General features: G+C 36.5%; 1 pseudogene; it reads right to left on the reverse strand.

Moving 5' to 3' along the window:
* LOC126456356 (ATP-binding cassette sub-family C member 4-like) overlaps window positions 1–27,433 on the reverse strand; it is a 212,906-nt pseudogene that overhangs the window by 153,375 nt on the left and 32,098 nt on the right.

A 27,433-nucleotide genomic window follows, 5' to 3' on the forward strand; every position in this document is an offset into this window, starting at 1 on the left:
TCCTTGTACAGTTTCACATTGAGGAGCTAATGGTAAATCTCTACATAAACAATGCAATTCTTTTGGATATTCTAAATCTACTTTGAAGATGTATCCAATTTTAGCAGTATCTGAAATTTCTCTTATTTTTCCACAGTCAAAGTTATTTGGCTCATCCAATGCAAATGCACCATATAGTAACTATTGACTAATAATATAAACATATAAACTGTTCTTATGCAAATATGCTAAATAATTTGATATAGTTTAATCATCAGAACCGTTCATATATTTATTATTTGCCTTGGCATATCTTTTACAGCAGTGTTGTATTCCTCCTCTTATTCCCTTTGCAACAACTAAAATTATTTCATAATTACGTAACAAATCAAGAAGCTGTTTAGTCATATTCAACATTGAATCCCAAGATAATCCTGGGGCTGTAAAACATCAAGATGGATCAAGATCATAATTTTTATACTGGTTTTTCTAAAATTTTCAAACATATAAGCCAATAAAAATAGATAAGTTGTTAGATACAGATCATGATATTTACCAAGCTTTTTCATATCAAATTTTTCCCCAACTACTTTTGCATATTTATATTTTTCATCACTTATTTCCGCAAAATTCTTCTACTGCTGTAAGTCAGAATTTTTCCACATCTTTTCTTTTAAGTCTTCTCTAACATTTTCAACAGGTTCTTTCAATTCTGTAAAAGCTGAATAATGATAAATAATATATTTTTCATCAATTATTGAAAATCTTTATTATAAAATTCTTCACCATTTCTGTGCCTAACTATTTTTTCAAAGACATTAACTAAATTCTTACTTGATTTAGATTTAACAGGAATAGCCCACTCAAATTTTGAAAAACTATTTGTAACAGTTAATATATATTTATACATATTTAATCTTGAAATTCCTTTCAAATTACATAAATCCATTTGTACTATATCTGCTTGCCATAAATCATCAATACCAAGAGAAATTACATTCCTTCTGTTAAAATTTTTTATCATTGCAATCTTGTAATTGATAAATTATTTCTTCGTGGGTGAGCAATTTGTTCACCTTAGCAGCTGCTACAGTGTTTTTTTAAGGGCTCTTGGGGATCCTATTTAGAGTTTCATCATGTACATTTACAAAAATATTTCAACAAATTTACACAACTCACTTTTACATGCTGTATAAAGCCCTTCAATTCTTGTCTTCCATTTTTAGTTGTTACTCTGAGAGGTGTTTCAGTAAGTTACTTGACTTTAAACAGTAAATGTGATTCTGTATTTCTATAGATGAAAAATTTAATAAGATTTAAATTATTGTTCCAGTTAATATCAACATTTGATGCAGAGTTATAAATATCTTATCTTTCATTCTCATCGCAAGTAATGGATTTTTGAACTGAGTAGGATATAAAATTTCTAATTCACTGATATTACGTACTTTACCTCTATTTTAAAATTAGGTATTTGACAAATCACCATCTGCATTGGCCCCAAATAAAGTAATTCTGTTGATTTTTACATTGTATTGATATGTATATGCAATATTTCATCACCTCTAACAAATTCATTTTCAGTTTTTTGCTTGTCACACATCCTTTTTTGAAGATTACTTAACTGATTTGGGTATGGCGTCATATAATAGTTTGAGAATTACATATATAATATTTGATAAATAATCTGTGAAAACTTTTTCGATTTCCTTTTTGTAAAGGAATTAGATAGATCGTTTTATTAAATTGTAGTAGTTTTAAAGAAAATGCCTTTTTTGCATGCTGCATATCAAAATTTTTATTTTTATTTGTGCACCCAGATGCATTTAGCCTTTTTTACAAGGCATCTTCAGTGGTTGTCATGAAATATTACATGATTTGTCCGTTTTTAAACATAGGTTACAGTTTCAAATATAGGTTATAGATTTAAAACTGTTCCTTAACTTTTTTGATGAAATGGAAAGGTACTTACAGGTAACTTCTAATTCATTAAATCTAAGCAAACTGATTTTTCTCATCTGGCAACCAGGTATAGATCTTACAGTTCGCTCTCAGTTCACTATTTACATTAGACATCACTGTAACGGCCATCTTTTTAATACAGAGTTTCATTTGTTTTTCTAAGCATTACCAACATTCTCAGTTTTCTGCATTCAACTGTTTTGTGACTGTGCGTGTGTGTGTGTGTGTGTGTGTGTGTGTGTGTGTGTGTGTGTGTGTGTGTGTGTGTGTATGTATTAGAGAGGGAGACAAATTTCTCTTTATTAATGAAACAAAAATTATATATTTTATTTTTATTACTATTTTTTATTCATTTATTTATTCTTAACAATAATAATAATTGCTATTACATTTTCCTGTATATACTTATGAGAGGAAACAGAGGTGTAATCATTTGTTGGGATTTCTGTATATTATACGATCAGTCAGTGTAAACAGTGAGTTGTTGGTCATATTTACTTGGTCATTTTGTAGTTGTTTCTTTTCAGCCCTTGTTTTGTATATGTGATAATTTTCTTGTAGTGTTAGGAGATATCTTTCATTATTTCTTCTAATTATTTTGGTATCATTTTCTCTTGTGGTAGGTTTGCGGTTACTTTCTCTCAAATGTTCTGTGAAAGTTGAGTGGCTCGTCCCATATTTCCATGCTCTGATATGTTCTTTGTACCGGGTGTCAAATGTTCTGCTGGTTTTTCCTGTTTCCTTCTATCACCTGTGTTGCACTGTAGTTGGTATATTCCTGCTTTTTGCTAGTTATCTGTGTTTTTTGTAATTTTTTGAATGTTCCTCTGGATTGAATTTCCTTGTCTTTTGAAAATCTTTGTTATTTTATGTATGAGTTTGTGCTTGTATGTCAGTGTGTACTATCTTGAATCTTCTTTCTTGTTTTTCTGTATTCTTTGTGTCGTTATTGCTCTGTCACTGTTTGTGCCTGTTTGTGCAGTGTTTTGTTGTACTGTTTATATACTTTGTTCACTGACTGCTGTAGGTGACTAGATCTCTATTGTACCCATTGTTTGTTGCAATTTGTCTTACTGGGATATTTGCTTAATGTTTTTTTGTTGGCATTGGAGGGTGGCTGCTGTAGGATTGTTCTGTATTAATTTGCCTTTTTCTCTGTCATCTGGAGTGTAGTCTATATTTTTTAACATATTCTTTACCTTGGACTGAAATCTGTTTGTTCAGTTTGATTTCAGTTTTTTAATTTTTTTGTATAATTTGGTGACTAGATCTCTATTGCACCCATTGTTTGTTGCTATTTGTCTTACTGGGATATTTGCTTAATGTTTTTTTGTTGGCATTGGAGGGTGGCTGCTGTAGGATTGTTCTGTATTAATTTGCCTTTTTCTCTGTCATCTGGTGTGTAGTCTATATTTTTTAACATATTCTTTACCTTGGACTGAAATCTGTTTGTTCAGTTTGATTTCAGTTTTTTAATATCATTTTGTAAAATAAACTCTTGTGTTCTGTTGATGTATTGTTGTATGGGCATAAGAACAACTGTATTTCCTTTGTCTGCTTTAGTAATAATTATGTTTTAATTTGGAGTTTCTTTCTGAGTTTTCTGAGTGTTTCGGATTCTGTGTTTTTACTGTTTCTGATAAAAAAAGATATAGATAAAATTATTACTGATACAAAAAAAGCATACTGACAAAAACAGTAAAATCACAGAATCTGAAACACTCAGAAAACTCAGAAAGAAACTCCAAAATGAAAACATCATTCTTACTGAAGCAGACAAAAGAAGTACAGTAGTTCTTACGCTGAAACAACAACACCTTGACGTAACACTAGTGTTAATTTTACAAAATAGTATTAAAAATTGAAATCAGACCCAACAAACAGATTTCAGGTTAAGGTAAGGAATACATTAAAAAATATAGACTATACACTGGATGACATAGAAAAAGGTAAATTAATACAGAACAATCCTACAACAACCACCCTCTGATGCCAACAAAAAATCAATAAAAAAATCCCAGTAAACCCATTGTAAACTTCAAAAATGCTCCAGCTTACAAACTTGCAGGAAACATGTTGAAATTACTAACAGAAACTTATAAAATAGAAGATTACAGAACTGTAAGGAACACCTCACAGTTAATACAACTTGTAAAAGATACAAAAATCCCAGACACAGCTACTCTACTAACTTTTGACATAGAAAACATCTACTCTAACATTACAATAGCAAAAACAATAAATATCATAGTACAAAACCTGAAGGACAACAGCCAGCTACCAGATGAACACAACAAAGAAATACACAAGTTGCTAGAAGTGATAACTGAACAGAACTACTTTTATTTCAATGATGAATGCTATTTACTGGAAGATAGGTTACCAATGGGATCCCCAGTATCAGGTTGCCTAACAAACATTTTCGTAAACCATGTAGAAAACTTAATTTTCAAAAATGTTCAAATGGTTCAAATGGCTCTGAGCACTACAGGACTTAACATCTATGGTCATCAGGCCCCTTTCAAAAATGTTATCAAACAGAATACTTTATTAGGTCAGATAAATGGATGACATCCTTTGTTTAATAGATGAAACTCAGGCAAAAATTGACCAGTTGTATACAGATATAAACACAATACACAGAAAGATAAGATTCAGAATGGAAAAAAAAAACAGAACAACCAAATAATTTTTTAGATATGACCACTGAAAAAGAAAATAATCAGCATAGCTTTGAAATCTACCGTAAACCTACAACAACTGACACAATCCTACATCAGACTTCTAATCACCCACACTTACAAAAACAATCAGCACTCAGATACATGCTTCATAGACTCAACACAGTACCACTCAGCACAGAAAATTACCAGAAAGAACTGGACATCAACTCACAAATAGCAACAAACAATGGGTACAATAGGGATCTAGTCACCAAATTAAACAAAAAAACTAAAAAACAAATCCACCCATAAACAACAGTAACATGACACAAAGCATACAGAAAAACAAGAATGAGGATTGAAGATGGTACACAAAGACACACAAGCACAAACTCATACATAAAATAACAAACATTTTCAAAAGACAAGGGATAAATATAGAATTCAAAACAGACAATTCAATCCAAAGAGGCACTCCAAAAATAAAAAAAACACAGGTATCTACCAAAAAGCAGGAGTATTCCAGCTACAGTGCAACACATGTGATGGAAGGTATATCGGACAAACCCGCTGAACATTTGACACCCAGTACAAAGAACATATCAGAGAATGGAAATATGGATCGAGCCACTCAACTTTTGCAGAACATTTGAGAGGAAATAATCACAAACCTACAAGAGAAAGTGATATGAAAATAATTAGAATAAATATTGAAAGACATCTCTTAACATTACAGGAAAATTATCATATATACAAAACAAAGGTGGAAAAGAGACAGCTACTAAATGACCAAGTAAATATGACTAACATTTCAATGTTTACACTGGCTGATCATATAATTATACAGAAATCACAACAAATGTTTACACATCTGATTCCTCTCATAAGTATATACAGGAAAATATAATAATAATAATAATTATTATTATTTTTAAGAATAAATAAATGAATAAAAATAGTAATAAAATAAGATAAAAAAAATTATTTAAGAATCTACGAAATATCTGTCAGTTACAGTGACGTGTAATGTAAACAGTGAACTGTAAGATGTCCACCTTGTTGCTAGATGAGAAATAGTAGTTTGCTTGGATGCAATTAATTAGAAGGTACCTATAAGTACCTTTCTATTTCATAAAGACAACGTTAAGCATCTGTTTTTAAATCTACAACCTACAAACCATAACCTATGTTTAAAAATAGACAAATCATGTAATATTTCAGGACATCCACTGAAGATGCCTTGTAAAAAAAGTTAAAACACATCTGGGAACGTAAACAAAAATAAAAATTTTGATCTGCAGCATGCAAAAAAGAAATTTTCTTTGAAACAACCACAATTTATATACAGTTACTGCGAAAATGGCCACTACAAGAAATATGTCATTTTTATTAAGTTGATTAATTTTGTCAATATGTTGTTTAGTACTGACATAAATACAGAGTTGTGTTAGAATACTTGTGTATTCAGGTTTTGTAACAAGAATGTTTAATTCTTTTTCTAGACACTGTTTTGTAACAGAATCATAACGATCTACTGGATCTATTACATCTATTTTTTTCTACCTTTAAAATCAATATATCGTTTAGTTACTTTCAAAATGTTGCATAATTACTTATGAAGCTGTTTAATTAAACTTTCTATTTTTGGATCAATTTTTCCTTCTAATATCCAAGGAAATGAATCTGGGCTATATTAATACTATATTTAACAAAGTGGATCACAAAAGCTTCTCAAACTGCTGGGGAATTACTGTTATAAATACATTAATCAGAACATTTGGGAAAATAATTAAAATTAAGGTCGAAATAAATTTTAAAAACTAGGACAAACCATGTGTCTTCACAGCTGGTAGATCATTCATAGACCATATTTTCACATTACAATAGATCTTAGAGAAACATAGGGAAAAATAAAAAAATATAGGATGAATTTTCATAGATTTAGAAAAAGCATATGATACTGTCCCAAGAAAATTAGTTTGGAGAGCATTACATCTGGCAAATGTAAATAGTCCTTTGGTTAAAATAATGCATGGAATCTATTAAAATAAATCAAGTGGAAATTGATAGTACAGGCAAGGGACTGTTACATGGCTCTCCCATGTCACCAACGTTATTTAAAATCTATATGGATATCAGTCATCAATAATGGTCTCATAATTGCAGTGGGATTGGGTTAGAAATTGAAGATGGAGTTTATTTACATCAACTACACTTCCTGATGAGCAAGAAGTTGTAGCACAAGACAGTGAGGTTGCAAATACTCAAAATGAGTTATACATAGATGGAAAGAAAATTATGAAGGTCAAACTTTCTATTATTTGTAATTTATTTTAGAGTTGGAAGGAAAATCAGAGGTAGAAATCAATAAAGGAATAAGCTGTGGGGAGGTCACTGGGATGCTTAACTCAATCTGATACAGCAGAAATGTAATAATCCAAACCAAAAAAAATCATTTATACATTGATACTAGAGAGCATAGTTATGTATGGAGTGGAGACTTGGACTACAAATCTGAAACACATTAAAAATCTGCAAGCAGTAGAAAAGGCCTTCTGGAGATGATCAGCAAGAACTTCTAGAAAAGAGAAAGTAAGAAATCCGAAATAATAAAGAGAAAGGAAGTAAGAAGAAGAGTGCATGACGTTATGGATAAGAAGGATGTTACAATGGTTTGGGCATGTAAGAAGAATGGAGGAAGCCATAACTTCGAAAATGATCCTGGAATTGGAACCAGATGGGAAGAAGAGAAGAGAATGTCCTATGACCACATAACTCCAAAATATACAATTAACAATGACAAGACTTCGTGCAGAGGAACAAGATCTACAAGACCAGAACACCTGGTGGAATGTTGTGAGGAGATAAATTAAGATCTTGTGTAAAAGATGCAATAATACCTGGGTATTAATATCCAAGGAAATGAATCTGGGCTATATTAATACTATATTTAACAAAGTGGATCACAAAAGCTTCTCAAACTGCTGGGGAATTACTGTTATAAATACATTAATCAGAACATTTGGGAAAATAATTAAAATTAAGGTCGAAATAAATTTTAAAAACTAGGACAAACCATGTGTCTTCACAGCTGGTAGATCATTCATAGACCATATTTTCACATTACAATAGATCTTAGAGAAACACAGGGAAAAATAAAAAAATATAGGATGAATTTTCATAGATTTAGAAAAAGCATATGATACTGTCCCAAGAAAATTAGTTTGGAGAGCATTACATCTGGCAAATGTAAATAGTCCTTTGGTTAAAATAATGCATGGAATCTATTAAAATAAATCAAGTGGAAATTGATAGTACAGGCAAGGGACTGTTACATGGCTCTCCCATGTCACCAACGTTATTTAAAATCTATATGGATATCAGTCATCAATAATGGTCTCATAATTGCAGTGGGATTGGGTTAGAAATTGAAGATGGAGTTTCCTGAATTTATTTGATCATAAATTGTGTGACTTTTAGGCTGAAACCTATTTCGAAAAATTCCCAATTATCTCAAAACAGTTTTAAAACAGACACAAATGATCACAAATTGCTTCATCAAAGTTCTGTCCATACTGCAGTATAGATCATTTTCTCCAAAGTAGTTGATTAGTGGTTTTGGTATATTACCACCAAATGAATCAAAAACAACTTTTATATCTTTATTCTTATAATAAAAATCTAATGAGCTTCAGGAGGATCAGATGTATCTAAATTTAGTAGTCAAGATTAAGTTCTTTGGTTCATTAGGTAATTAATCAAACATGTATCCTCCATGAAAGGATTTAATTATTAATTGCTTAGCAAGTTTTTCTAGATCAAAATTACTTTATGGACCAGGATATATATGGATTATTTTTCTCAATTTTTTTTACTGCACTTCCCTTATTCTCCAGTGCTACTTTATATCTTTTTTTTCTAATACTTTATCAGCTTTTCTCTTGTTTATTACTGTTTTTGTGATTGCTGCAGAACAACCAGCGTGTGAACCAATACTCACTAGATATGGTGATAATGCTATTAGTAATGGTAAAAATCTACCTTCATGTTCTGTTAATCCATAACCTCTCTCTTCTCTGTTAGATATTCAATGATTTTTACACAACTGGAATAAATAATGTAATAAGCAAATTTCCACTAGTTTTTTATCTTTCTTTCTTTTTGTGCATCAGTTAATAACTGATCAATAGTACATAACTATTCATTATTTAATTTAATTTTTATAGCTTTTGGTTTAGTTTTGCCACTTGGTAGCAAAGTAAAATCGAACTAAAGTTTTTTATCAATAAAGATAAAAAATTTATAAGGATTAATAACTTAATAATTCCCAAACATTTTCATCAACATTCAAACCAATTCCTAACTTTCGTTTTCCATAGATTATTCCGCATTCTGCAGTTGCAGCTATTTTTTCTCTTAAGGAAACATCACTTGAATGCATTCCTTCCTTTGCAGCTGACTGAAATTCTTTGTCAGCTTGATGTCTAGATTCTCGATAACACCATTTGAATCTGGCCACATGGCAGTGACACGCTGCAACAGTTCGTCGAACATTTGAATGGTGTACATCCAAACATAAAATTTACAATGGAGGTAGAGAAGGAAGGGAAGTTACCTTTTTTAGATGTGTTGGTGGAGCGAAAACAGGATGGATGACTGGGCCATTCTGTGTACAGGAAGCCAACGCATACAGACTTATATCTGCATAGCCACAGCTTCCCTCATCCGTCTCAGAAGAGAGCTATACTGAATACTTTAGTACACAGAGCCAGGACTATTTCCGACAAGGACCACCTCAGTCCCAAGATTAACCATTTGACGACTGTTTTCAAGAGGAATGGTTATTCTGCCAGTGAAATTAAATCAATATTGTCCAAGAAAGTAAGACACGATTCCATCCGTAAACAAGAAGAGGACCAACACATAGCATGGCTTCCATTTTGCGGTGCTACAACAAGCAGGATAGACAGAGTCCTAAAGAGGCAAGAAATAAAACCAGTTTTCTGGCCACCTAGGAAAATTAAGGAAATGTTGAGACCAGTCAAAGTTAGTCTCGGCTTAAGGGTGCAGGGAATTTATAGTATTCCTTGCGAATGCGGCAAGAATTACATGGGCCAGTCGGTAAGAACGGTTGCCAAACGTTACATCGAGCACCAGCGCCACCTGAAATATAGGTATTTGGAGAAATCTGCGGTAGCTGAGCATAGCCTGCTTAGCAAGCATAAGATTCTATTTGAAGAAATGAGTTACAGGGACTCTGTGATCCGGGAAGCAATCGAAATTAGACTTAACGATAATAACTTCAACAGAGACAACGGTTATGCACTTAGCAACACCTGGAAGGGTGCACTTGATAAAGAAAAATCGCAGAGGATAGCTTCCCGCACTTTACCTTCTGATTCGAGGGATGGCGCTGCAAGCAACGCGGGATAGAAACTGCATCTATGGAAGTAGAGGGTACCACTCCACTAGCGCCATATCACTGTTGCTACGACGTATTCCAGCCAATCAGAAGCCGTCCTTTGCATATAAAAGTGGGAGCCTCGCCAGTTCACGACAGTCAGTTTTAGCCTTGACGACGACCATGGAGGTAGTGGTTGAAAGCTTGGAGTTTTATCGTAAATTGACACGGCATGTACACCGAGATACTTTTATTCAAGAAATACGTCACGAAAGACTTTGTAGCATACATTCTCAATGCTTATGATCACAATAGGCGGTTTTATGTTGTTTGCAGGCTCCATCTAATTTATATGTTGTTGGATCATCTCTAGCTAATCTTCCATTTAATTATAATAAGGAAGACGTATTTCAAATGGAAATTTGTTAATTAATTTATTTACTATAAACTTTACATGAATTTTTCACTTTTTCAAAATGAGTGAGGAAGATTATTCAAAAATCTAATTAAATATGGAATTCCTGTAGGATTATTGATAATAAAGTCATCGAATTTATTAATAAAATTCCATTTTATTCCAACTTTTTCACAGTGATAATTTTTATTTCCAGCTAATTTTTCTCCATGAATTACTGTTAATCTGTCGGTTATATCTTTAACGTCATTCATCCAACCATATTCGATGGGTTTTTCTGAATATTTCTTTCTTAAAACTTCACGTTTTATCTCAGGTGAACTTACTTTTGAATAATCAGAAAAATTTGTGTTTGATCTTCTTAAGTTTGGGAAATAATCAACAGTCTTTTTGTCAAGTATTTATACTTCTTACATCTATCCAATTTAATTTTATTTGGGTTACTCTCAGAATATAATGCTCGTGAATTATGGATAACATCTCTGCATAATAAGGTAAATCAGCACTGTTAAATTTTTCACTTATATCATCTATAGTAATCTTGTCTTTTCAACAATAATTAATCTCCATTGAATTCAACTGGTAATTTACCAGTTTAAATTTATTTAAATATTTCAACAGGTCTCAATCCAAAAACGTCATCTTTACTATGATTAATATACTATAACATTATTTCCCTCCCCCCATGGACCTTGCCATTGGTGGGGAGGCTTGCATGCCTCAGAGATACAGATAGCCGTACTGTAGGTGCAACCACAACGGAGGGGTATCCATTGAGAGGCCAGACAAACGTGTGGTTCCTGAAGAGGGGCAGCAGCCTTTTCAGTAGTTTCAGGGGCAACAGTCTGGATGATTGACTGATCTGGCCTTGTAACACTAACCAAAACGGCCTTGCTGTGCCGGTATTGTGAACGGCTGAAAGCAAGGGGAAACTATGGCCGTAATTTTTCCTGAGGGCATGCAGCTTTAATGTATGGTTAAATGAGGATGGCGTCCTCTTGGGTAAAATATTCCGGTAAAATAGTCCCCATTCAGATCTCTGGGCGGGGACTACTCAAGAGGACATCGTTATCTGGAGAAATAAAACTGACGTTCTATGGATCGGAGCATGGAATGTCAGATCCTTTAATCGGGCAGGTAGGTTAGAAAACATAAAAAGGGAAATGGATAGGTTAAAGTTAGATATAGTGAGAATTAGTGAAGTTCGGCGGCAGGAAGAACAAGACTTTTGGTCAGGCGAAAACAGGGTTATAAATACAAAATCAAATATGGGTAATGCAGGAGTAGGTTTAATAATGAATAAAAAAATAGGAGTGCCAGTAAGCTACTACAAACAGCATAGTGAACGTATTATTGTGACCAAGATAGACATGAAGCCCATGCCTACTACAGTAGTACAAGTTTATATGCCAACTAGCTCTGCAGATGACGAAGAAATCGAAGAAATGTATGATGGGATAAAAGAAATTATTCAGGTAGTGAAGGGAGACGAAAATTTAATAGTCGTAGGTGACTGGAAATCAAGAGTAGGAAAAGGGAGAGAAGGAAACATAGTAGGTGAAAATGGATTGGGGCTAAGAAATGAAAGAGGAAGCCGCCTGGTAGAATTTTGCGCAGAGCATAACTTAATCATAGCGAACACTTGGTTTAAGAATCATGAAAGAAGGTTGTATAAATGGAAGAAGCCTGGAGATACTGACAGGTTTCACATAGATTATATAATGGTAAGACAGAGATTTTGGAACCAGGTTTTAAATTGTGGGGCATTTCCAGGGGCAGATGTGGACTTTGACCACAATCTACTGCTTATGAACTATAGATTAAAACTGAAAAAACTGCAAAAAGGTGGGAATTTAAGGAGATGGGACCTGGATAAACTGACTAAACCAGAGGTTGTACAGAGTTTCAGGGAGAGCATAAGGGAACAATTGACAAGAATGGGGGAAAGAAATACAGTAGAAGAAGAATGGGTAGCTTTGAGCGATGAAGTAGTGAAGGCAGCAGAGGCTCAAGTAGGTAAAAAGACGAGGGCTAGTAGAAAACCTTGGGTGACAGAAGAAATATTGAATTTAATTGATGAAAGGAGAAAATATAAAAATGCAGTAAATGAAGCAGGCAAAAAGGAATACAAACGTCTCAAAAATGAGATCGACAGGAAGTGCAAAGTTGTTAAGCAGGGATGGCTAGAGGACAAATGTAAGGATGTAGAGGCTTATCTCACCAGGGGTAAAATAGATACTGCCTATAGGAAAATTAAAGAGACCTTTGGAGAAATGAGAACCACTTGTATGAATATCAAAAGCTCAGGTGGAAACCCAGTTCTAAGCAAAGAAGGGAAAGCAGAAAGGTGGAAGGAGTATATAGAGGGTCTATACAAGAGCAATGTACCTGAGGATAATATTATGGAAATGGAAGAGGATGTAGATGAAGACGAAATGGGAGATACGATACTGCGTAAAGAGTTTGACAGAGCACTGAAAGACCTGAGTCGAAACAAGGCCCTGGGAGTAGACAACATTCCATTAGAACTACTGATGGCCTTGGTAGAGCCAGTCCTGACAAAACTCTACCATCTGGTGAGCAAGATATATGAGATAGGTGAAATACCCTCACACTTCAAGAAGAATATAATAATTCCAATCCCAAAAAAAAGAAGGTGTTGACAGATGTGAAAATTACGGAACTATCAGTTTAATAAGTCACAGCTGCAAAATACTGACGCGAATTCTTTACAGACGAATGGAAAAACTAGTAGAAGCCAACCTCGGGAAAGATCAGTTTGGACTCCATAGAAATGTTGGAACACGTGAGGCCATACTGACCCTATGACTTATCTTAGAAGCTAGATTAAGGAAAGGCAAACCTACGTTTCTAGCATTTGTAGACTTAGAGAAACCTTATGACAATGTTGACTGGAATATCCTCTTTCAAATTCTGAAGGTGGCAGGGGTAAAACACAGGGAGCGAAAGGCTATTTACAATTTGCATAGGAAGCAGTTGGCAGTTATAAGAGTCGAGGGACACGAAAGGGAAGCAGTGGTTGGGAACGGAGTGAGACAGGGTTGTAACCTCTCCCCAATGTTATTCAATCTGTATATTGAGCAAGCAGTGAAGGAAACAAAAGAAAAATTCGGAGTAGGTATTAAAATGCATGGAGAAGAAATAAAAACTTTGAGTTTTCCCAATGACAATGTAATTCTGTCAGAGACAGCAAAGGACTTGGAAAGTAGTTGAACGGAATGGATAGTGTCTTGAAAGGAGGATATAAGATGAACGTCAACAAAAGCAAAACGAGAATAATGGAATGTAGTCGAATTAAGTAGGGTGATTCTGAGGGGATTAGATTAGGAAATGAGACACTTAAAGTAGTAATGGAGTTTGGCTATTTGGGGAGCAAAATAACTGATGATGGTCGAAGTAGAGAGGATATCAAATGTAGACTGGCAATGGCAAGGAAAGCGTTTCTGAAGAAGAGAAATTTGTTAACATCGAGTATAGATTTAAATGTCAGGAAGTCGTTTCTGAAAGAATTTGTATGTAGTGTAGCCATGTATGGAAGTGAAATATGGACTTTAAATAGTTTGGACAAGAAGAGAATAGAAGCTTTCGAAATGTGGTGCTACAGAAGAATGCTGAAGATTAGATGGGTAGATGACATAACTAATGAGGAGGTATTGAATAGGATTGGGGAGAAGAGAAATTTGTGGCACAGCTTGACTAGAAGAAGGGATCGGTTGGTAGGACATGTTCTGAGGCATCAAGGGATCACAAATTTAGTATTGGAGGGCAGCTTGGAGGGTAAAAATGGTAGATGGAGGCCCAGAGATGAATACACAAAGCAGATTCAGAAGGATGTAGGTTGCTGTAGTTACTGGGAGATGAAGAAGCTTGCACAGGATAGAGTAGCATGGAGAGCTGCATCAAACCAGTCTCAGGACTGAAGACCACAACAGCAACAAAATTATTTCACTAACATTTATTTTTTTAGCATTACTATCCATTATTTTTTTGTTGTGCCTGTTCTGTTTTTACTTTTAGTCCGTTCTTCATACTTCTCCAATACACCCTGTGTTTCTGACTCGCTGAATGTCTAATCACGTTGTGGACTTCAATCAGATTTAATTTCTGGTATTTCTCCAAAATCTTCTGTGATGATAGGGAATCATTTGTTTTTCATCCTCTGTGTTTTCTTCAATAGCTTTTAGAATATTATCATCTAAACCTTTGATTCCTTAATTTGGTGCTTCAGTACTATCGATTAGTGGTTGATCTTCTTTTTTATATTTCTCATATTCTGTTCTTGGTTATATTTTCAGAGCTTTAACTGTTATTTCTGTTCTTCTGCTTTCTTGCTGTTTTGTTTAGTTTTTTAGCAACTTCTGAGTCATATGTTGCAAACATTTATTCGAAATGAAAAAACATTGATCTGTTTAATGTTTGTTATGTTTAAAGCTTACATTTGGTGTTTATGTTGTCCTGAAAATCTGAATTTTATTTCCGAACTTACCTTGCGCAAATACTGCTATTGAATTATCTAGACATTGATATAATGGGAAAATTTCATCACTATTTCCAATAAAAGTAGGAGTTTTGTTCATTATGATTGTCCTCAAATTCTTAAAGCTTTTTGTAAATTCTGCGTGTTTTGGTTGATCTAAACTTTTGGAGTAAATGTACAATAATTTTATTCCAATTTAACCTTCCAGAAGCTAGAAAATAATTATCAATCATTAATGTAATATTTCCACAACCATTTGGTCCTATTATTGCACATCAAATAGAATAAGTTAAAGGTTTAGTTTTTTTATTTCTTTTCTGGAATCCTTATTTTTGGTTCCCAATTTTTCATCTATTTAAATAAATTTTTACTAATATACTTCGTTTATCTATTTGAGTTGAGGGATAAATCATCTGTTCTTAATAAAATTATTAACTGTTCCAATACGAGAAACTTAAAACCCAAACACTCACATTAAAACTGATTAAATTTTAAACAGGATTACTCTTGAGAGTGATGTTAAGTTGTATATGGATATCATAGAAGATAATATTGCAAGTGTGCTAGATTTTAATAATCAAATTATTGAAGCTAGTAAAAAGACTGTTGGAAACGATTTTCCCATAATTATTCCAGTTGGATGAATAAACATAAATTTTAATCAAGCTGATTAAATTTTTGTTAAACTGATCATTTTCATAGAGAAACTGGTATTATTTCTTCATGTAAACCAAATGCTGGATTCGGAAGACCAATAATTTATGAACCATGTTATCCTGTTGACATTCCTATTGTTGAACCTATTTCAAAATTGGTACAGCTGATGAAAATGAGAACGTGATTGACTTCAATGGTGCTTGTGTAGAATTGTTTTAAAAATGTCATAATAAGTTTTATCCTTAATAGATCATGAGCAAAATCGAGAGTTATCAGTTTTACTCATTTCCTGTGAAATAAAGAACAAAAAATACTTTAAATACACCCAAAAAGGATACAGAGATTGAAATAAATATTGATGATAGATGCATGCACAATTGTACATGAACTTTAGAATTGGTACAGCTAATTGTGAGGGATCAGAATCAGTTATTAAACATGTGACAGAAAATCCAATTAAAAATTAATAGGCAATTATGTGGAAAAACTTCGCTTTTGTGACCATAAAAACGGAAATAATATTTTATCCAAAACTGAACAGCCTCTTATTTCCATCAACAACTATGTTATATTTGAATTCATCTGTTACTGATAAAATAAGCTTCAACATATTCTTAATAATGGTAAAATATGGAGTAATAAAAACGAGGTACTTTATCCACTTGGACTACTTGGCAGATTTCTTAAAGATTGTAAAGAAATTATGTGGGAAGATCATCTGAATCCGATTTGGTCTAGGTCTTCTAGTGCTGGATATGCAATTCTTAGGTGGCCTGATTATAATGGTGCTGGTGTTGAAATTAAAGGTACACTTCCTCAAGAAGGAGGAATTCTAATGAAATCGATGGATATTCGTGTACCAATAGTTAAATATGAACCAAATTACCGGTTAGAACAATGAGAAATTATTCTGAAAAATCCAAAAATTTCGATACCTTTTTATGAACTACAAACTGTAGAAGTTGCAGGATTGAGTGGTAAGAGAAATTTTGAACTTGATATCACAAATTACTATAACTCTACAGAATTTGATATGGTGGTATGCCATATTTTTTATTTGTTATATTTCAGACTAAATGTAAGAATAATCAGTTATTGGACTGATCATTATTCGACCATGTTAAGTACAGAATATGTACTTGAAAAATGGAGGAATCAGAGTTCTCTCCCAGGACATGTGGAATATTAAATCACCAATAATTTTCTCAGTGCGTATGATGCATTTCTCGATTTTAAACGATTGACACTACTGAAATCTGACACTGAGATAACTCGATATGATTTGATTTCAAATTCTTCGATCTATGTGTTTAACATGACTTGCAGAAAGAATGTTGTAACTACACAGAAAGCGACTACGAAACTTTGCACAACTTTTAATAAAACAATTTCTTCAGACACTTTAGCATATGTAACAATGTACGGTAAGAAAAATTAACTTACAATGCACAGCACAGAATACTTACTAACAATTCTCAACTACACAAATGAATAAAAAATTTGAAACAATTACAGAAATGTTAACTTCATGTTTACATTTCCTTTGGAAGTATTTCCAGAAAGACAGAGGAAATAAAAACTGAAAAATTACCATATCAGTCTTAATATGATATTTCAGATGGCTTTGTTATTAAGATTACAATAGTATTTTGCTGACCGGTGTGGCTGTGCGGTTCTAGGCGCTACAGTCTGGAACCACGCGACCGCTACGGTCGCAGGTTCGAATCCTGCGTTGGGCATGGACGTGTGTGTTGTCCTTAGGTTAGTTAGGTCTAAGTAGTTCTAAATTCTAGGGGACTGATGACCTCAGAAGTTAAGTCCCATAGTCCTCAGAGCCATTTGAACCATTTCCTTTTCTTTTTTTTTTTTTTTTTTCTAGAATAGCATTTCGAATTTCAAAGTAGGTTAATATTTGCATGAGATCGATGTTTGTTCCCTACATATCCATAAGACAACATAGGTCTTGCCAATGAAACTCTTCTCAGACCACTGACAGCTCTGGGCATTTACAGCTTGTGTTTATCTGGCAATGTGTGGCCTCTAGATAAGATAATACTGACCTAGTGCAACAGTGTTGACAGGGCTGACGTCAGAGAAAATGACATGATACAATGTGCACTGGCTCTGTCTCCCTTACATGTTCTGTCTTCGACATTTGCTAAGCGGTTCATTCAGAGATGGTGCTGGAGCAATTATCATTTGCAAAAGTACAGTAATATACTTCGTTTTTAAAATGTAATATTCTTTTTAAATCTGATTTTGAGTGTTGTAAGAGAATGTTACACATTATGTATATTTCATCACTTCAAATTAAATACAAAAATGTGAAGAAAATAAATTACTTACACTCAAAATAAACTGATGAAAATAACATTTTTAGAATATACTCTGTGATTCAGGTTCCAACAATACATACAAACTGCGATCAAATACATTTTCTCCAGGAGTGTCCCAGGTCAAGAGTGGGCTGTCCACCCAGGGAGTCAGGATCATGCATCATCAAGTCACTGCTGTTCGAGCTCTGTCCCCTCAATTGAAGACGACGGGACCAGATGCAAAGAAGGACAGCTACCTAGACTTCGAGGATGGAAATGAAATAAAGACAGTAAACACAAGAAAAAGCAGTCCAGCTTTTCTTCAGATAGTGCCGAAGGTTTTTGGATTTTCTAAGAACGAATATTTTATTTAAATTAATGTAAATGTCGTGTTACTATGGCCTCCCATTGGGTAGGCCATTCGCCGGGTGCAAGTTTTTCTATTTGACGCCACTTCGGCGACTTGCTCGTCGATGGGGATGAAATGATGATGATTGAGCGTAGAAAATCCCCGACCCAATCGGGAATCGAACCCGGGCCCTTAGGATTGACTTTCTGTCGTGCAGACCACTCAGCTACAGGGGGCAGACATTTAAATTAATGCTAACTGCCTGGTTAAATAATAAAATATGCTGAACTAGAAAGCCAGTAAATTTTTAATATGAATCATTCTTTGTGAGAATGAATTAAATTTTTTTCTTACATGCATTTTTTATAAAAAAATATTAAATTCATTTTCTTACTTTCAACCTTCGATAAAAAATAATTGTTTTATAATAAGTGAATGAGATAAGTAAAAATATTCACTGTAATTAATTTTTTTAAGTAATTGATAGTAAAATAAACGTTTTTAAATGAAAATAAGTGAATTTTGAAATAAAATGGGAGTATAGTATGTAAAAAGTACCGGTCCTGGGTAACTTGAATCAGTCCTGACACTAGCCAGGAATTAGCCATGTGGGCTAGGACCAGTACTTTGTACCTAATCATCTGTCTGTATGCTAGATGCACTGCACCTGTACCTGGAGCTTTGGCTTGCGATGGGATTTCATGTGACAGCAGAAGCACTTGTCGTGATTATCCCAGACACACTGAATATAGATTTGTTCGTCAGTCTGGTGATTCGACCTGTTGTGCTGCCACTCATGATCAGCAATCCACGAGTGTTTTCCAACAGGATAACGCCCGCCCACATACCGCTGTTGTTGATGTGTTGCCTTGGCCTGCTAGATCGCCACGTCCCCAATGGTACACATATGGGACATCATCAGACGACTACTACAGCGTCATCGACAAACAGCATTAACTGTCCCTGTATTGACCGGCCAAGTGCAACAGGCATGGAACTCCATCCCACAAACTGAGGTCCGGCATCTGTACAACACAGTGGATACACGTTTGCATGCTTACATTCAACATTATGGCGGCTACAACAGTTATTAATGTACCAGCCTTTCACATTTTCAATAGTTTATCTCCCGCTTACATTAATCTGTGATCTTGCGATGTTAATCACTTAAACATACTATCTAGGCAAATTTATTCCTGAAATATCTGTATTCTTCATTAATTATGTTTTGGTGTTGCGATTTTTGTGATATTTTATCTAGAATTGTCAGCCTATGCAAAGAATAATGTGCTGATAGTCCTGCTATTATCTGGCAGACTAAGAGCCCAAGTCTCTAAAAACGACAGCCTTTTGGCAATTTCCGAATACGCTTCTTCCTATTCGGCGATAAATTGTCCAGGACGCATTCCTAGTACTATTAACTGACATGGCACCTACAGTCAGCACATGACCTTAACCCATTAACACCAACAGTGGGAAAGTGGATTGTATCTGGAAAGTGGGTACTTACCTCGATACGGCGGACAGAAATTCGAGCCTCTTGTACTGTTGCAATGCCCATGGGAAACATAATGGCTAAGGAAGCGTTGAGGACGTTGTAGAAACGAGCCATTGCGAATATCTGGAATACAAAAGAAACAAAGCAGCTGTGTTATTGGTGCGCTACTTGTAGAATAAATCTGTAACAAAGACACATGCGTATGTACCTGATCAGGGCCTGCAATTTTGCCTCCCAAGAAGTATGCCAGTAATGTGACGAGGAGAGAGGACCTCTCTATGAAGACGGCCGATGCCAAAAGAAAGCTTCTGAGGTAGGCTGCGTGTAACAGCTTGTGCACTTCAGACCTAAAAGCAGTCAACAGGCAAGTCCAATTTTCAAGTTGCTGTTTAGTAGTTTGGGTGCATGTCAGGCCAAGTTAATTGTCCATTCATGTGCTAATTCGTTCCTTCCCTCATTCACTCATTTATAATATTCTATGGATACCTTTATGGAGGATGTTCTTCTGGGAACTGAAATGAACCAAGATGTACATTAGTAATGGGAAACACCATGTATTTCTTTCTTTCTTTCTCGAGGCCTTTGTCCCGCTCCAATGCGGGGTCGGCTTTGTTATGATGGATATGGCAGTGTTAACTGCAGAGGGTGGCCGGATGCCCTTCCTGACGCCTGGGATGGGAGTAGTGTACCCCAGCTGTCCATGTCCAGTGTAAGTCATGAAATAGTGCGAACGTTTGCAAATGTCTGTAAGTCGTGTAACTGAGGCGGAACTTGGGGACCAGCCCCATATTCACCTAGCGGGATGTGGAAAACCGCCTAAAAACCACATCCAGGCTGGCTGGCATACCGGCTCTCGCGTTAATCCGCTGGGCGGATTCGATTCAGGGCCGGCGCATCTACCCGAGTCCACGAAGCAGCGCTTTAGCGCTCTCGGCTACCCTTGTGTGTTGAGAAACACCATGTATGAATTGTGTTAATGATTAGGTATATTTGAACAGCTAGCTGTTTGTGGCTACCCGAGACACAGTTAACGTACGAGGGCATGCTGGAAAGTAACGTCTCCCAATTTTTATGAAAACATTTTAAGAGTTTTAAAATACAACTGGCGATGAAAAAGTTTCCGCTTCCTGCTGCGGATATGCAACGTAGCGCGATTCTGATGCTGGCATATAAGCAGCGACATGTAAGCTAGGTATTAGTGTGGCATTCGTGTCTTCACGACGTGCGTGCGGTGAATGCGGTTATGTGAACTATGGCAACGTTATTACCAAAGGCTTTCAAATAAGACCAATTGGCTGCTGACCCCAACATTGGTAGACATCGGAGAGTATGGTGCAGCATATCTGTCGAAAATCACCGTTGGGGAATAGTGTGCGACGAGGAGTGCTGTTGTTTCATGAGAAGGCACGTCCCAGTATAGTAAATGTCGTAACGCAGAAGTTACCCCAGCTCAAGTGGGTGATATTCGAGCACTCGCCCTGTAGTCCTAATCTTTCCCCGTGTTATTATCATAGTGTCGGTTACTGAAAGGGAGTCTTGAATGATCAGCGATTCATGTCGGACGAGGATGTGTAGCAAGCAGTTTTACGGACTTCTTCACGCATCAGGCCACGCTGTTTTACAAAAAGAGTATCTTCAACCTGATGCGTCTGTGGGGTGATTGCCTTTACGCTTACGGCAATTTTGCCTGACTGGCATACTGTTTCTGATCTGTACGGCCTTCGAAGAGAAACTTTTTGATCGCTCCTTATAAAACGAACGTTATTAACATTCTACATCCTTATTCGTGATGTCTACAGATAGCCGCGTGGGATTAGGCGAGCGGTGTAAGGCGCTGCAGTCATGAACCGTGCGGCTGGTCCCGGCGGAGGTTCGAGTCCTCCTTCGGGCGTGGGTTGTGTGTTTGTCCTTAGGACAATTTAGGTTAAGTAGTGTGTAAGCTTAGGGACTGATGATCTTAGCAGTTAAGTCCCATAAGATTTCACACACATTTGAACATTTTATTAACTTTTTTTTTGTCTACAGATAAACAACTCCCTGCCGCTAGAGGGCTACAACGCTAGAGGGCGTGTAACATGGCGCTGCTAACATAACTATGTCATTGTGTGAGAAACAGCGTGCTGTAATCGAGGAAAGTTCGTTCATGCACGAAGCCCTCTTCTTTAGTATGAGAATGCCTGACCACACACGAACGCTGCGAATCTGCAACAATCCGACATTGGCACCGACCATCCTCCATACAGTCCCAACGTGGCCCCCTCCGATTTTCATTTGTTTCAACATCTTCGAAGACCGCGTTGTCAATAGATAAAATTGTCCGATGTTTTAGCTATTATTGCAAGTGGCCTTCCTCAGGGCTTCATACTGAGCTGACTCCTGAATGAGAGAGAGACTTAAGACGCATCAGGTCAGCAGTATCGGAACACCAGGATGAATGCGATAAAGAGATAATATTCTGTAAAGTCCATTGAGAAGGAAGATCAGAGAGGCCATAGAAATAGCCAAGCGACCCGCCAACATGAACAGAGAGGACGAGTATAGGCTTCTGGCACCAAGGCTGCCAACACTGACAACGCAATGGGAAGACGGCGCAGGAAGCATCTCACAAAGAGGCCGGGAGACCACGGTGGTCGCACCTACACAGATCACACCTGGCAACAAGTAAACAGTGCTACGTCACAGCCACTGCCCGTTTCTTACTCGCCTGTTTCCACCAATGGAAAGAAATAACGTAAACACAAATCAAGTACGTCTCTATCCATCATTGACAAGGATTAATACAAAGATCAATAAGGAAGGCCTAACATCTCTCCTCCTATCCTCAAGTACCCTATCAAATTACGTAAACAGCTTCCTTCGTTACTATACAAATCTAAAGACTCTTCATTCAGCAATCAGCTCAGCACAAAGCCCTGAGGAAGGTCACTTACAATAGTGGCCGAAATGTCGGACAATTTTGTAGATTGACAACGCGGTCAACAGCCCATAAGAATTTCATTGACAGTGACAACGACCGCGGAAGCCTACGCTTACATCTTCCTACACTTCACTTTGATAGTGATGAAGCGGAGGAAGCAGAACTGAGGTTGTGGCTTTGTCAGCAATGTCAAACATTTTACAGTCACCGAGTCAACAAACTCGTTTCTTGTTCGGAGAAACGTGTTCGTCTCCAGACTAACTATGTTGAGAAATAAATCTGTAGACTAGAAGAAAGATTGTTCACACAAAAACTACGAGGCGTTTCCTTTCAGAACAGCCTCGTAGTAACACCAACAAGAAAGCTGACACTTTGGAAAAATCTGCTGACTCTTCATTTTTGATATTCAGGTGTCTACCATCTCCTGTTGTTACATGTTTTTATCGATATAATTAAGAGGAAACGTCAGTCCTTGATTCTAAGTAATCAGATAATTTACAGAAGCAGTCACTAGAGAAACATGATTTCAGTTTTCGTCTGAAATAATAGATTCGCTCTATTTCTTGCTCTGTAGCAGAATCCACAGCTCTGTTTTGAAGGCCTTTTTCCACAAGGGAAACCTGCATTGGCATTATCTTCTATTCTAGAAGTTTTACACCACAAAACAACTGAAAGTAATTTTAGTTAATAGCAAAGAATGCATATAGTAGATGATAACTAAACAAGACTAAAGAGCGAGAAAGAGCGTGAAATTAGCCAGCACGTTAGCAACTGACAAATATGTCGAATTGAACTTCCTGATTACGTCTACTTACGCATACGTGCTCTCTCTGCCACCATACGGTCCGTGACATAGGGCATCTTATTCCACTGCTAGTCATTTCCTTTCCTGTTCCATCGCAAATGAAGGGAGGGAAGCACATCTGTATATATATGCCACCGTGAGTACCCTAATTTTTCATATCTCGCCTTTGCTGCCCGTACGGTAAATGTACATTGGTGAGACGGTACAATTTCTTCCGTCTGTTGCATATGCCTGTCCTCTAAACTTTCTCAATAGCGTGTCAAGAAAAGGAAGTCGTCTTCCCTCCGGAGATTCCTTCTTGAGTTTCTGTCTTACTTGGATTGATGCTAATGAATCTAGTACCAAACCAGTGAATTCCTCCAATTACTCAAGAATGGGTCACACAATTGTTCTATACGTGATCTTTGTAGACATGCTGTACTTTCCTAGAATTCTCCGAATAGTCGAAGTTGACGGTTCGCCTTACCTACAACCGACCTTATTTGCTCGTTCCAATAAATATCTGTTTGCTACGTTACACCCAGATTTTTAATCGACGTGTCTCTGTCACTGTATTTAGACATTACAGGATTGTTTCTCCTGCTCATCTGTGTTAGCTTGCATTTCTCTACATTTAGAGCAAGCCGCCGTTCATCATGTCAAATGGGAATTCCAAGTCATCCTGTATCCTCCTGCAGTCACACAACCACGACACTTTCCCGTATACTACAGCGTCATCAAAAAACAGTCACAGATTACTGCTCATCCTGTCCTTTAGATCGATTACGTATATAAAGAACAAGAGTGGTCCTGTTACACTGCCCTGGGCCATTCCTGGCGATGCCCTTCTTCTGCTGTACGGTCGCCATCCAGGAGACTGTACTGACTTCTATATCTTCAGAAGTCTTCGAGCCACTTAAGTATTTGAGAATTAGTTCTGTTTTCTGGGACTTCCTTAATACGTTGCAGTGAAGCAACACGTCAGATGCTTTAAGCAAATTTAGGAACTTGTGGCCTGTCTGATCTCCTCCATCCACCCATGGTCCTCAGGATATCATGAGAGAAAACAGCAAGCTGTTTCGCACGACCTTTCTACATCCGCGTTTTTTGTGGCCAAAAGTTTTTCTGTTTCAAGGAAAATTATTACATTCGAACTAAGAATATGCTCAAGAATTCTGCAGCAGAGGGATGTTAAAGATATTGGTCTGTAAAAGTAATGTATTAAGTTATTTAAGGAATAATGCACTAAAGTAGCAATGAACTACATGCTTTTTCTACTGACAAATTTACAAGCATAAGTGTATTTCTGATGTAAAGCTAAAATTCATGTATTCCATGTATCAAATGCTCAGTCAGTATTTTATTTGTATAATACCAGGTGTGTGTATCCAAGGTATCACATAGAATATACCGCAACCACCAACAATAGAACAAACAAACAGCTACTGAATATCATGTACTGTTCTGATTTGCAACACCCCCAGTAATATACCAATACACACAAACACACTAAACATACTTGAACACAAACCATTTCAGATGAGAATAGCTCGAGGTTCTACCTTCTCACCTGAAATAGGTAGAAATAGGCCATTACTAACCAACATGCTACATAGGCTCTATTACACATCCAGATACAGTATATCATTTCCCTCTACATATTGCAAATTATTTCCACCACGCTCATTGTATTACATTTTTCTTTTATTTTTCTTCGACATTTGCATGTATAAATTATATTCTCATCAGCTAGGCAGAAACAAATTATATAGAACCACTTTAACAGATGTTAAGCATTCAGTTCGCTGTAACCTTAGAGAAATTTTTATATTATGTTCTTTATATTATTTATAAAACATTAACAACTGTGTACCAATAACACTGTAATAATGAGAAGTGTTTGCTGTTGGATTCAGAAGCATCCGATCCACCTCACATTTCAAGGCGGTGGGTTACTCTGTACTGTTAATGAAATAAATAAATAAACATTGGTCTGCAATTCTGCGGTCCCATTCTTTTGCCCCTTCATGTACAGGAATCACTTTCTCTTCTGTCCAATCGCTTGCGCCTTTGATATGGGCGAGAGATTTGCGATAAATGCAAGCAGTTAGGGACCATAATCGAATTGGAATTGCTTATTTGTTTTCACCTTATTGACTTATTTGTGACATGTTTCCAAATTTTTCATTTGCTCCTCATCGCAGGGTGTATGTATTTCTATGGCCTACATACGGGATTTTGTGCGGTGGTTAAACGATGGTATGTTTGTAGGATCGTTCTAAGTGAATGATTTTTAAACGCGGAATTGAAGACTCCGGGTTCTCTTTTGCTATCTTCTGTTGCCACACCAGAATGTTCGACGAGATACTGAACAGAATCGTTTGACCCGCTTAACAATTTTACCTAGGACCAGAAATTCTCGGCAAGATTTTTCGCTAATACGTGTTGGTGAAGTAACTGTGCTCTTCACGTATTGGTCTTTTTATATGTGCAGCAATTTCTAGTGACTTTCGCCTGTCGACATTTATCTGGGTTCCTTTACGAACCGAGAGTAAACCTGTCTCTATACCTCACCGTTTGCTGGATTTTGTTATTAAAACGTCGACATTTCTGATTTCTTTTTTGAACTAAGAGTACAACAGTCTCTGCTTTCTCGATATTCTCAGAATTTTGTTATTGCTACATGGTTGGTCTTTTTCGTCCTTAATTAACTACTCGCTACATACTACTCCACAGATCGATACACAATTTAAACTTTGCCCATGATTCCCCTATATCAATCATATTGAAAATAAATGACACCCATTCACTGTTTAAGTACGATGCTGACAACTGCTTAGATGTTCTTTCCAGGACAAAAGCTCCCGTAGCCTTCTTGGTGGATTTATTAAGTTTAGCAAGCATCGCAGCTATGATGACATCATGACCAGTGACCACTAATTCCTGTCTCCATACTGGGTCGGTCCTTAACGTCAAGACTTTTTGTAGCTTCAAGGACTAAAATATTTCCATTGTGGATTGTCGAACTAGCTACTCAAATCAGCTACAGCGGTATAGCTGAGGTGGCAGAAGTCAAGAGACAGCGATATGCGCACATACAGTTAGCAGTAGTGCCACGTACACAATGCATAAAAGGACACTGCGTTGGCGGAGCTGTCATTTGTACACAGGTGATTCACGCGCAAAGCTTTCCGCCTGCATTATGGCTGCACGACGGGCAGTAACAGACTTTTATCGCGGAATGGCAGGTGGAGGTGGGATCATGAGACATTTCATTTCGGAAACAGTAAAAGAATTCCATATTCCGCGATCCAACGCCAACAGTGTGTCGAGAATACCAAATTTCAGGCATTATTTCTCACCAAGAACAAAGCAGTGGCCGACTGCCATTGCACAACGACCCATAGCAGCTGCGTTCACGTAGAGTTTTCAGTGCTGATAGATAAGCAACACTGCGTTAAATAACAGCAGAAATCAACGTGAGACGTACGACCAACGTATCGTTAGGACAGTGCAGCGAAATTTGTCCTTAAAGGGCTATGGCAGTAGACGACTGACATGAGTGCCTTTCTTAATGGCACGATGTCCTCTGCAGTGCCTTTCCTGGGCTCGGTTGGGCCTAGACGACTGAAAAACCATGCCTTTGTCAAATGAGTCCTTATCTTAGTTGGTAAGAGCTCATGGTACGGTCAGAGTGTGGCGCAGACCAGACGAAGACGTGGCCGTAAGGCACTGTGCAAGCTGGTGTCTGCTACATAATGGTGAGAGCTGTGTTTACATGGAATGGACTGGGTACTCTGGTCCAACTGAACGAATCATTGACAGGAAATAGCTACCTTCGGTTACGTGGAAACCACATGCAGTCAATCATGGACTTGGTGTTCCCAAACAACGTTGAAATTTTTATGGATGACAATGCGCCATGTCACCGAGTCACAATTGTTCGTGATTGGTTTGAAGAACATTCTGGGCAGTTAGAACGAATGATTTGGCAC

This window comes from Schistocerca serialis, chromosome 2 (assembly GCF_023864345.2).
Source record: "Schistocerca serialis cubense isolate TAMUIC-IGC-003099 chromosome 2, iqSchSeri2.2, whole genome shotgun sequence".
Classification (NCBI taxonomy): Eukaryota; Metazoa; Arthropoda; class Insecta; order Orthoptera; family Acrididae; genus Schistocerca; species Schistocerca serialis.